The 13,102-nt window shown below is 41.2% G+C and overlaps 1 non-coding gene across 1 annotated transcript; it reads left to right on the top strand.

Moving 5' to 3' along the window:
* Positions 1 to 780: 780 nt before the first annotated feature.
* Positions 781 to 886, top strand: LOC112065439 (U6 spliceosomal RNA). Its single transcript, XR_002892040.1, has one exon. It is a non-coding gene; the product is annotated as a U6 spliceosomal RNA (small nuclear RNA).
* The last annotated feature ends 12,216 nt before the right edge of the window (positions 887 to 13,102 follow it).

Raw genomic sequence — 13,102 nt, 5'->3', positions numbered from 1 at the left:
CAATGGGAGAGGCCACAGCAGTGAGAGGCCCATGTACTGCAAAAAAAAAAAAAAAAAAAACTACAAATAGAACTACCATATATAGCAGTCCCACTACTGGGCATATACCCTGAGAAAACCATAATTCAAAAAGAGTCATGTACCACAATGTTCATTGCAGCTCTATTTACGATAGCCAGGACATGGAAGCAACCTAAGTGTCCATCAACAGATGAATGGATAAAGAAGATGTGGCACATATATACAATGGAATATTACTCAGCCATAAAAAGAAATGAAACTGAGTTATTTGTAATGAGGTGGATAGACCTGGAGTCTGTCATACAGAGTGAAGTAAGTCAGAAGGAGAAAAACAAATACCGTATGCTAACACATATATATGGAATCTAAGAAAAAAAATGTCATGAAGAGATTAGTGGTAGGATGGGAATAAAACACAGACCTACTAGAGCATGGACTTGAGGATATGGGGAGGGGGAAGGGTAAGCTGTGACGAAGTGAGAGAGTGGCAGGGACATATATACACTACCAAACGTAAATTAGATAGCTAGTGGGAAGCAGCCGCATCATACAGGGAGATCAGCTCGGTGCTTTGTGACCACTTAGAGGGGTGGGATAGGGAGGGTGGGAGGGAGGGAGATGCAAGAGGGAAGAGATATGGGAACATGTGTATATGTATAACTGATTCACTTTGTTGTAAAGCATAAACTAACACACCTTTGTAAAGCAATTATACTGCAATAAAGATGTTTAAAAAATAATAAATAATCAGGTTTCAGTGTGCTCACTTCAGCAGCACCTATACTAAAACTGGAACAATACAGAGAAGGTTAGCAAGGCCCCATGCAAGTTTTTAGTTATATACTGTGTAAAACTTAATTCTTAAAATGAAACACAAATGATAACATAGCTTGAATGAGTGACATTTAGGAATATAGACATTTGTTAGAGAACAATACTGAATTTTGCATCTCTTTTTACAATTATTCATAGGCTATATAATTCATAGAATTACTGGCACAACTGACAAAGAAATGTAAAGCACAAACAGTGGTACAGCAGTTTAGACTCCTACTGTGGAATCTTTTTTTAAAAAATAGAATGTTGTGAGTCCTATTTAGCAAGTTCAGAAAAGTATGTAAGCAACAGAAGGTTCAAAGTTGTATATGAGGAATCTATATCAAAAAATAAACAGCGAGGGCTTCCCTGGTGGCGCAGTGGTTGAGAGTCCGCCTGCCGATGCAGGGGATATGGGTTCATGCCCCGGTCCGGGAAGATCCCACGTGCCGCGGAGCGGCTGGGCCCGTGAGCCATGGCCGCTGAGCCTGCGCGTCCGGAGCCTGTGCACCGCAACGGCAGAGACCACAGGCCACAACAGTGAGAGGCCGGCGTACAGAAAAAAAAAAAAAACAAAAAAAAACACAATGACCTCACAGTAACAGAGAATGATGGCTGGGGAGTGGGGGGAAAAAGGAGATTCTGATCAAAGGGTACAAATTTCAGTTATAAGTTCTGGAAACCTAATGTGCAGCATGGTGACTATGGTTAATAATGATGTATTGTCTATGTAAAATTTGCTGAGAGAGTAGATCTCAAGTGTTCTTACCACAAAATAAAAGGTAACTATGAGACGTGATGGAAAAAAAAAAAAAAAGAATCTAGGCTAGCTATGCAAAGCAGACTAAACCAGCAATTCTCAAACTTTTTGGTCTCAGAATGCTTTTACATCCTTAAAGTTGTTGAGGATCCCAAAGAGTCTTTGTTGATGTGGTTATATGTATCAATGTTTACCATCTTAATTTTAATTTAACTGAGAAAATTTAGATTTACTTTAAAAATAACTATAATGACCTATTGCATGTTAACATAGTGTAGTTTTTGTGAAAAATAATTATTTCCAAAACAAAAAACATTAGTGAGAAGTGTGGCATTTACATTTTTTGCAAATCTCCTTAATGGCTGGCTTAATAGAAGACATGAAACAGCAAGATTCTCATATCTGTTTCTGCATTCAGTCTGCTGCAATATGTGTTTTGGTTGAAGTGTATGAAGAAAATATGTACAGATATGTAGTTGGTAAGAGGGGAGTATTTTACTAGCCTTTTCAGATAATTATGGATATTTGTCTTTGACACTGTACTGAAACTCAACAAGTGGTAGTTTCCTAAATATGTGCTGCAACGTAGAATCTGAAACTATATCAACAAACTTTTCACCCTGTCATTTTGGAATCCACTGATCTATTGTAAATGTTGAATGAATCTTTACCCATGCGTGACTTTGTACTGGTATGTATTGATCATTTGAAAAAGTATTTGTTCACTGAGCTATGTAGCATTTGCAAATATTGACGTACTCATTATGAAATATTTTTACAATGACATTTGTTAATATCACCACTTATTTCATCAGAAAAGCCTTTAAATATTGGGAAGTTGTCCAGCTCAGGGTGGCAGATAAGAAGTTTTCCAAAATTCTAATTTGAAAGCTTGAATTGTAGAATTTTAACAACAAAGAGTATCAGCTGTTTACCTTGAAGTGACAGGTTCACTTCATTCATTTTTGAGACAATATGTACTAAATACCCAAATCTGAAAATCGCTGTTTGTCTATCACTCCTTCCTTGAAGTAAAACTGATGAGCCACCAAAAAAAGCTGCTAGTTCAGCTTACAGTCCCATTCCCACATTGCTTTTCCTCAAGACAACCATCATTCTCCCATTGCAGCAAAAAGCACTTCATGAACACATCCCATTTCATCACACAGAATATTAAAAAGACATGTACTCGTAGGTTGAGTTTTAATGAAATTAATAGTTTTTACTGCTTCATCAAGGATGTTCTCAGGCTTGTGCTTTCTTTTTTTAATAACAACATGTGTGTCATGGTGAAGAATTAAATGACTAATGACTATGGTTATGGTTTTGTGCCACAACCTTGATTCTTACTAAGTTCCATAGCTTTTGATCAACACTGCAGATATCAGCACAAGGTAAAAACAAACCAAAAAAGTCTTTGTATTATTATGAAAATAGTTTTGGCCTCATGGAGTTGCTAGACTTAACGGCTGCAGAAGGAAATAAACTAGTCAAGCCATAAATGATAATGACAAAATAAGAATTTGTGTTTATGTAGGAACTTACAACATAATTTCTCATGCCTTACCTCATTTGACCATCACAAGGCCCTCTTGAGGTGTTAGGTGAAGCTGGTATTGTTTTTCACACACATAGGGAAACATCCTTTGAGTTGACAGAAATGACAACTTGTCATCTAAGCTAGTAAGTGATGGAGTTAGCATTCAGATCTAGACTTTCTGACTCCAAGTGCAGAATTTTTCCCACAATACCACATTTCCTCTCTGCTCTACTCTGGAACAAAGATCTGCTTCTCTTTTTCCTCCTTAATATGTCTGTAGCCTGTCCTCTGTTGATCCGCATCCCCAATCCACACCTCGTGCTGAATTTAACAGGAATCTTCACATATTAGACAGGATAGGGAACTGCAGAAACTGGCCCATGAGTGGGCTTGAAGTTTGGGAGATTTTCTCCAGAGGGAATAAAATATTGATACATCGCAGAAATTGCCGCCATGAAGATGGTAAATGGTAAACAGAAGACATCTCAGCAGACCACTCAGTGCTCTTCTCTTTGACCATGACGATGCTCTAGAACCTGACAGAGCAACTGCTTGTAAGCAACCTGTATCCCTAGATGACCCCGGACATCAGAGGTACCCCACCAGCCTAGACGTTTCACATCGGGACTATTAAATGAGAAAAACAAACTTTTATTGTTTAAGCCCCTTCACTGTTATAACAACCGTGTTTTACCCTGATTAATGCACTCTTATTTCTTCAAGATTTCAGTTCCTGGTTCACTGTTCCCCTCCCCACTCTCATCCAATGATAATTCTTCATGATTTTAGTACCCACAAAGGTGATCCTCCCCACACGTCTACATTTCATTGAAACTGCGTTTATCACTATCACCTCTGACCTCCGCATCGCCTAATCAAAGGGTCACTTCTCAGTACTCTTTACCGGGTTATCAGCAGTATTTGATCAATCTCTTTGAAACACTCTGTACCAGGTTTCTGGAATACTACGTTCCACTGGTTTCCCTCCCATTTCTCTGGCATCTCCTTAGTTTCCTTTGTTGGTTTCTCCACATCTCCCCAACCAAAACTCAGGTTTTGTACCATTCCCTTTTTCCAAATGCACTCATGCCCTTGGTGATCTCATTCAGTCTCTTAGTTTTAAATACAATCAGTATGATCATGACGCCCACATCTCCCTCTCCAAGCCAGCTCTTTCTTGCCGCAGAATCTAAACTCATATATTCAGCACCTATTCAGCACACATTCAGCATCTCCGCTTCTGTGTACAATAGACATTTCACACTTACCATGTCCAAAACTTAACTCCTGAGTTTCCTTCCCAAGCCTGCTCCTCTTGAAACTTAATATCAAGTATACTTTTCCAGTTGCTCACATCCCACACTTTCTTGCATATCCAAACCATCAGCATATTCTGTTGACTTCACCTTCGAAATATATCTAGAATCCAACCACTTCTCAATCTTTCCATTAATACCACTGCTGTCCAAGCCACTATTAACTCTCACTTGCATTATTGCAACAGCTTCCTAACTGGCATCCCAGCTACACCCTTGCTCCCAGCAGCCAAAATGGTCCTTTAAAACATAAGTTAGATCGTGCCACTTCTCTGAACCTTAGGGTAAAAGCCAAAGTTCTTCAAAATGTCCTGCAAAGCCATGGGTCTAGACCCGATAACCAATAAGACTGTATCTCCTGTTACTCTCTCTTGTTTTCTCCACCCCAAGCACACTGGCCTCTGCGCTCTTCTTGGAATACATCAGGCATGTTTCTGCCTTGAGCTTTTGACAATTGTCGTTCCTTCTGCCTAGAAGGAACTGTATAAGTTTAAGTGTACTGCATGATGGTTTGATTTATATATATTGTGAAATGATACCACAATAGGTCTAGCTAACATCCATCATCTCATATAGATACACTAAAAAGAAAAAAAAATTCTTGTGATGAGAACTCTTAAGATCTACTCTCTTAATGTCTTTCCTATACATCATACAGCAGTGTTAACTATAGTCATCATATTGTATATTACATCCTTAGTATTTATTTATCTTTAACTGGAAGTTTGTTTAACTACCTTCCTCCAATTCCCCCTACCCCTATTCCACACCACTCCTCACCTCTGATAATCACAGATCTGATCTCTTTTTCTATGAATTTGGTGGAGGGTTTTTGGTTATTGCTTTTTTTTTTTTAAGAAGATGTTGGGGGTAGGAGTTTATTAATTTATTTTATTTATTTTGGCTGTGTTGGGCCTTCGTTTCTGTGCGAGGGCTTTCTCTAGTTGTGGCAAGCGGGGGCCACTCTTCATCACGGTGCTCGGGCCTCTCACTATCGCGGCCTCTCTTGTTGTGGAGCACAGGCTCCAGAAGCGCAGGCTCAGTAATTGTGGCTCACGGGCCCAGTTGCTCCGCGGCATGTGGGATCCTCCCAGACCAGGGCTCGAACCCGTGTCCCCTCCATTGGCAGGCAGATTCTCAACCACTGCGCCACCAGGGAAGCCCGCTTATTTTTGAAAATCATTTCTGACAATATCCTTAGAGTAAGTATAGCATTAATACTCCCACAGAGCTGTTTCTTATAGTCCTCAATTCAAAGGTCAATTCAACTTAAAAAACAAAAAACAAAACAGAACAAAAGTAGGGACTTCCCTGGTGGCACAGCAGATAGGACTCCACACTCCCAGTGCAGGGGGCCCAGGTTCGATCCCTGGTCAGGGAACTAGATCCCACATGCATGCCGCAACTAAGGAGCTGGCAAGCCACAACTAAGGAGCCCTCATGCCGCAACTAAGATCCAGTGCAACCAAATAATAAATAAATATTAAAACAAACAAACAAAAAAACAGAACAAAAATAAACAGAGGTTGGGGAGGTGGGGAGAATAATACAACGATAATCCAAATACCCAGGCCAGTGCAGGGATGTATTTTGGAGCCTGGATTAGGAGGTGAACTGAATGTAGGTCTTTTAATCTCTTGACCTAGAAGATCATTTATCTCTCATTTGAGGTTTTAATAAATGTTGAAAGATGGCAAGCTGAAGATTTAACTGTCCGGCCTGGAGAGAAGCTATTCTAATGTTACCAGTTAAAGATCAACTAGACTTGGGAATTCCCTGGCGGTCCAGCGGTTAGGACTCCACGCCGCTTTCACTGCCGAGGGTGCGGGTTAAGTCCCTGGTCGGGGAACTAAGATCCCTCAAGCCCCGTGGCCAAAAAACCAAAAAGCAAACAAACAAAACAAAAACAACAACAATAACAACAAAAAACCAAGCCCTTAAAGGGCAAGATCAATTAAAAATAAACTAGCATTAGGTTTTGTGTCTGCCTTCTTTCCACTGCTTCTTCCAAACCATTACTCCCTCACTCTCCTGCAAAAAAATCTCCTTTCCTATGGGTCATGTGTTGTCCCATCTGTCTTCAGGTCCCTGTCATATGCCCACCTTGGGGTTACAGTCTATCATTCAATGAAGACTTTTATGCTTAACTCAGCCTTCTCTACCAAGCGTACCATCACCCTGCATGGATGACCCTTCAAGACGCTGACTTCCTCATTTCCAATGGCCTTTCTCCACTTCTGCCACCCACTCACACAGCCATACCCCGAATTTTGCAACCATTTGAAACTGTCCAGAATAACGAATTTAAGCATTGATAAATGTGTAATGACCTGTAATTGTGTCCCTCCCTCCTCACCAGCCTAGTCAGTCTCCAACACTAGGAAGACGAAACCTGCCACAACTACTGAGCCCGTGCGCCACAACTGCTGAAGCCCGCGCGCCTAGAGTCTGTGCTCCGCAACAAGAGAAGCCACCGCAATGAGAAGCCTGCACACCACAACGAAGAGTAGCCCCTCTCGCCACAACTAGAAAAAGCCCCCACACAGCAACAAAGACCCAACACAGCAAAAAATAAATAAATAAAATAATTTTTTAAAAAATGACCATGATCTAGACTATTTATCTCTTTTATTTTCTGTTCGTATTTGTTTGTTTGGTTTTAGATGGAATAGATCTGAGTATATTTAGACTGGATGGGAACAATTCAGGTGAGTGAAAAAGGTTAAATAATATACAGGAGAGAAAAGGATTAAATAACAGAGCACACTTCTGGAGAGGATAAGGAGGATCTTACACCCCTCGTGGAGGGACTGGCCTCTTCTGAAGCCACAAGAGGGAACATTGAGAGAGAGAGTGGATACAGAAGTAGGGGGGGTGTCAGGTTTTGTACCAGAAAATTGTATGAGGTCCTGTCCAAAAGCTTGGATTTTCTCTGAGGGAGAGGAGTCAAAGTTGTCTACTGGAAATAAGGCAGAAGGGGAGAAAGTCAGAGATCTGAAAGAGTCTGGAGAGGGTTTGAAGCTTTCATCATGGACTGCAGGAAAGCAAGTCAACTGAGAAATGCAGCAGGATGGTTGGGGTGTGTTAAGAAGAACCCATCTGAGGTAGGTGATGGTGACTATATACTAACAACAGTCTGCCTATTGTGTAATTTTCCCCAGAAACCACAGAGAAAGCATACAGTTGGTTTCATTCAGGGTTGGGGATTTGCCAAATTGAGATGAGGAAGTGCCAGTGGGTCAAGGGAGTTTAGGATAATTGGTTCCTGAGGACAGTGGGTATAAGGGCATAAACAGTCAACATTTAATCCAGTGAAAGGAACACATTAGAAGAATCATTCCCTAAGCTGTGCCCCAGTGGACTGTATCAGCCCAAAGGCATGTCTTCGTTGTGTAATAATTAGATAATTGGTAAGAATGTGATGGAAATAAAGGACCACAGAATCCAAGAGGAGAAGCCCGATTAGTTGGAAAAAGGGGAGGGGTGTCAGTGGACTGGAGTTGCCAAGGAGATGGAAGAACAACTATAGTGAGGGTGGTTGAACAGTAGGCTGGAAGGAAGGACAAGAGCACAGCTGGAAGACGGCAGGATGGGGGGGCTATCCCTGAACACATCCTCCAAACATAGAACCTCTTCAACAATATTAGATATTAAGACATGATGAAAAAATATTAGAGGAAGCAGCATGAAAGCAAGGCAGTGAGAGCCAAGACCCATCAATAAAGTGATAAAAGAGTGGTGCCTTTTTAGCATCACTTTTGCTCTGCCATCAACCATTAGCATAAGCCGCAGACCTCAGCCCACACCCTACCCACTCCCAGGTTTCGTCTCCCCAGTGTTGGAGACTGACTAGGCTGGTGAGGAGGAAAGGACACAATTACAGGTCATTACACATTTATCAATGCTTAAATTCGTTATTCTGGACAGTTTCAAATGGTTGCAAAATTCGGGGTATGGCTGTGTGAGTGGGTGGCAGAAGTGGAGAAAGGCCATTGGAAATGAGGAAGTCAGCGTCTTGAAGGGTCATCCATGCAGGGTGATGGTACGCTTGGTAGAGAAGGCTGAGTTAAGCATAAAAGTCTTCATTGAATGATAGACTGTAACCCCAAGGTGGGCATATGACAGGGACCTGAAGACAGATGGGACAACACATGACCCATAGGAAAGGAGATTTTTTTGCAGGAGAGTGAGGGAGTAATAGTCTGGAAGAAGCAGTGGAAAGAAGGCAGACACAAAACCTAACGCTGGTTCCTGAGGACAGTGGGTATAAGGGCATAAACAGTCAACATTTAATCCAGTGAAAGGAACACATTAGAAGAATCATTCCCTAAGCTGTGCCCCAGTGGACTGTATCAGCCCAAAGGCATGTCTTCGTTGTGTAATAATTAGATAATTGGTAAGAATGTGATGGAAATAAAGGACCACAGAATCCAAGAGGAGAAGCCCGATTAGTTGGAAAAAGGGGAGGGGTGTCAGTGGACTGGAGTTGCCAAGGAGATGGAAGAACAACTATAGTGAGGGTGGTTGAACAGTAGGCTGGAAGGAAGGACAAGAGCACAGCTGGAAGACGGCAGGATGGGGGGGCTATCCCTGAACACATCCTCCAAACATAGAACCTCTTCAACAATATTAGATATTAAGACATGATGAAAAAATATTAGAGGAAGCAGCATGAAAGCAAGGCAGTGAGAGCCAAGACCCATCAATAAAGTGATAAAAGAGTGGTGCCTTTTTAGCATCACTTTTGCTCTGCCATCAACCATTAGCATAAGCCGCAGACCTCAGCCCACACCCTACCCACTCCCAGGTTTCGTCTCCCCAGTGTTGGAGACTGACTAGGCTGGTGAGGAGGAAAGGACACAATTACAGGTCATTACACATTTATCAATGCTTAAATTCGTTATTCTGGACAGTTTCAAATGGTTGCAAAATTCGGGGTATGGCTGTGTGAGTGGGTGGCAGAAGTGGAGAAAGGCCATTGGAAATGAGGAAGTCAGCGTCTTGAAGGGTCATCCATGCAGGGTGATGGTACGCTTGGTAGAGAAGGCTGAGTTAAGCATAAAAGTCTTCATTGAATGATAGACTGTAACCCCAAGGTGGGCATATGACAGGGACCTGAAGACAGATGGGACAACACATGACCCATAGAAAAGGAGATTTTTTTGCAGGAGAGTGAGGGAGTAATAGTCTGGAAGAAGCAGTGGAAAGAAGGCAGACACAAAACCTAACGCTGGTTCCTGAGGACAGTGGGTATAAGGGCATAAACAGTCAACATTTAATCCAGTGAAAGGAACACATTAGAAGAATCATTCCCTAAGCTGTGCCCCAGTGGACTGTATCAGCCCAAAGGCATGTCTTTCAGATTTGCCAAATGCACCCTCCAGACTGGCTGTGACCCTGGCTGAGAAAGTGCTGACCTAAGGAAGAGTCAGATTTCAGTTAAGGCAAGGAGATGGAAGGGATGGCAGAGAAAGGCTGACTATGGATTAGTCAAGGGTGCAGTAGAATAAATAGTCATTCAGTCATTTAAGAGAAAACTCTAAGGTTTTATCTCTAGATTAAAAGCTGGATGGACAAGCTGCAGCTTGTTAACCATTGTCGCCCCAGGACACAGCACTATCTCTAGCAGAGAGCAAGTTCCTGAAATACATTAGTTAAAAGTAGGAATGAACTTCCTATTACTAGAGTTGTAGTCTGGAAGGGAAATGGGTGAGCAAAACAGTGATACTTTAAACCTCCATAGGTAGAAATAAGGTGTGGATATAGAGCGCAAAGGAGATTGAAAGTCAATGCCCTCAAGAGAAGCTTTGCCAAGTGCCTTTGTCCCCTAACTTCTAAAGTCATTGTTCCAGAAATGGACTGTACCCGAGGATGCCTCCTCCCAAGAAGTTCTCAAGTACTACAGTAGAGGCTGAGCAGTAACTAAAATGGGGGAGAGAGAGGGAGAGAGAAAAAGAGAGAGTTGTCTCTATTAGAAGAGGGTGTAACTAGTACTCATCTAAATTCAAAGATGGAAATTCAAGCCCGTATTGATTTTATCCTATGTTTTGTATGAAGTTAGAAGGAGCAGTAGATACATAAGATGCTTATTAATTTTCCAGTAGTATCTTAGGAGAGGGACTGGAGAGAGACACAGCATAAATGTTAACAGTAGTTATCTCTGGCTGGTAGACTTGTTTTTCCTCTTTGTACACTTCTTCATGTCTGCATATTCTATATTGTATATATCTGACTTCGATTTTCTTAGAAAAAACTGTAGAAATATATTATGCCTCTTCTAAATTTCTCACAAGCCCAGAATATCTTTTTTTAGGGCAAAATTGATTGCAAACTAAATGGATTATAAGGCTTCAAAAGAAATTATTTCTAGTAATTTCAGCGGTGGTGCAGTAATTGTGAAGAATCAATACATAGTAAATTTAATAAAATGAAAGTTGTTAGGAAAGCAAACAACATGCAAAACACCAGCTGTGTGACTTAATATTGATATTGATCTACAGCATACAAGAAGGAAGACTGAAGGCTACAAGAAACCTTGCTACTTTTAATGGGAGAAAGACACACGTTTTAGGAAATCTGCATGACAAGCTACCCAAGGGAAAATAACTAAATAACTATTATTATAAATAGTCTCAGAGTGATACTAGTTTGAAACTAGATGAGGAATTTTAAAATTAAACAGAATTTTTCCTTACTTGAAGTACCTATAAGGATACATCCATTATTCCAACATAACTAAGAACTAGAAATATGTATTTGATTTAGCTAGATCATGCTGCCGTAACAAACAGCCCCCCAAATCTCAATGGCTTACAACAAGTTTATTTCTCATTCATGTTACCTGTGAGGGGCTGCAGGTCAGCTGTGGCTCTGCTCCATTTTTCTTCTCATTTTAAGACCCGGGCTGAAGGAATGGTCTTTATCTGGAGCTGACATTCTCATGGCAGAGGAAAATATTACGTGAGTTAGTGGGAAACAACAATGGCTCTTAACATTGCTGCTAAGAACTGGCATACTGTAATCTCCATTTTTTGTTTTTGTGGGGTTTTGTTGTTTTGTTGTTGTTTTTGTTGCTATTAAAGAGACATGGCTAAGCCTAGTGATAAGGCAGTAATTTATACTCCTTCCAAAGGATGCACTACATGGCAGTAGGCAGAAGTGCACAGTCATTTTACAAGCAAGGAATCAGTGGATATCTGGGAATAATAATACAATCTCTCACAAAATGTATTCACTTACTGAGCAATTACTATGATGGTGAGAACTGGAAAAATGCAGAGAAGATGAAAAACATCATTTGTATTCTTAGGAGCTCAGTGCATAGCTACACAGAGTGCCTGCTGTGCGGCATATACTACACTAGATCCTCTACTTACTGTGTCCCATTTAAGCCTTTCAGTAACACTTTCAGGAATTACAGGTTCTCATTTTTCTCATTTTATTTAAAAGAAAACTGGAGCGGCTAACTCTTCCAAGGTCTCTCTGGTAGATTGTAAAAATGGCCACAATCTTCTCCCTGCATCAACACCTTGCAATGTCACTTGGCAGATCTTCCCATTAAGGAATGGAGACTATTTCTCCACTCTTAAATCAGATTGGCTGGCCATGTGGCTTGCTTTGGCCAATGAGACATTAATACATGTGACAAGCTTGAAAAGTGCTTGCACACTGGGACTTGTCCTTTTGCTGCTCTTGAATCATGTGCCATGAGAACAAGTCCAGGCTACCTTTCCAGATGAGCAACATGTGGTTCATTGCTCCTCTTGTCCCAACTAACAGCCTGCTAATCTAATGACCAGACAAGTGAGTGAGGCCATCCTAAATCATCCAGCCACTAGACAAACCACCACCTGACAACAGATGCGTGAGACAGCCCAGCAGAGACCAGCTGAGATGGCCATCCAGCGAGCCTAAGAATCATTAGCTAAATAAACAGTTGTTTCAAGTCACCAAGTTTTGGGGTGGTTTGTTATGAAGCAAAAGCTAACTAAAACGCAGGAAGAAAGGACAGGAAAGGAGTTTGGGTACAAGTCTGTCTGTCTCCAAAGCCCCTGTTCTTTCTACTAAGCTATACTTCTTCTCTAGGGTGGAAGAGGGACCTTGAAAAGTCATGCATGCCATTCATTCATGCAACATGCTTGTAACAAATATTGCTGAGTGACCAGCCTAGCTTATGTCAGGCACTTGACTATGTTTACCTTCACTGTATTGAACAAGAAGTAAATAGCCTCTGTCATTAAGAGCTTACAGTATCACGGCTAGAGGGAAAGCAACAACAAATAATACACAAAGAATTTATTTTTAATTGTGATAAGAGATATAAAGAACACCAACAGTAGAAATTTGTAGGATGGGAGAAAAAGACGGGGTTAGAGCAAGGGCTGTAGTTTATGTAGAGTTGCCAGGGAGCAGGGAAGGCCCCTTTAAGGAGGTTGTGCTGGTTAGGTTCCCCTGGAAGCAAATATAGAGATTGAGTTAGGAGTGCAAAAGCTTTATTGGAGAGTGATGCTTCTTAAGAAAAAGTGAGGGAGAAATATTGGGCAGGAGAACCATCAAGCAATAACCTGACCACAAGACTGCTAACCCAATAGGGAACTCTGGAGCAAAAATGGCCTGTTAGATAAATTCTACATGAGGTAAAAATGCCTT

The sequence above is a fragment of the Physeter macrocephalus genome, chromosome 13 (assembly GCF_002837175.3).
Source record: "Physeter macrocephalus isolate SW-GA chromosome 13, ASM283717v5, whole genome shotgun sequence".
Lineage (NCBI taxonomy): Eukaryota > Metazoa > Chordata > Mammalia > Artiodactyla > Physeteridae > Physeter > Physeter macrocephalus.
The sequence above is the reverse complement of the archived record's forward strand: the minus strand, read 5'-3'. Positions and strand labels throughout refer to the sequence as shown.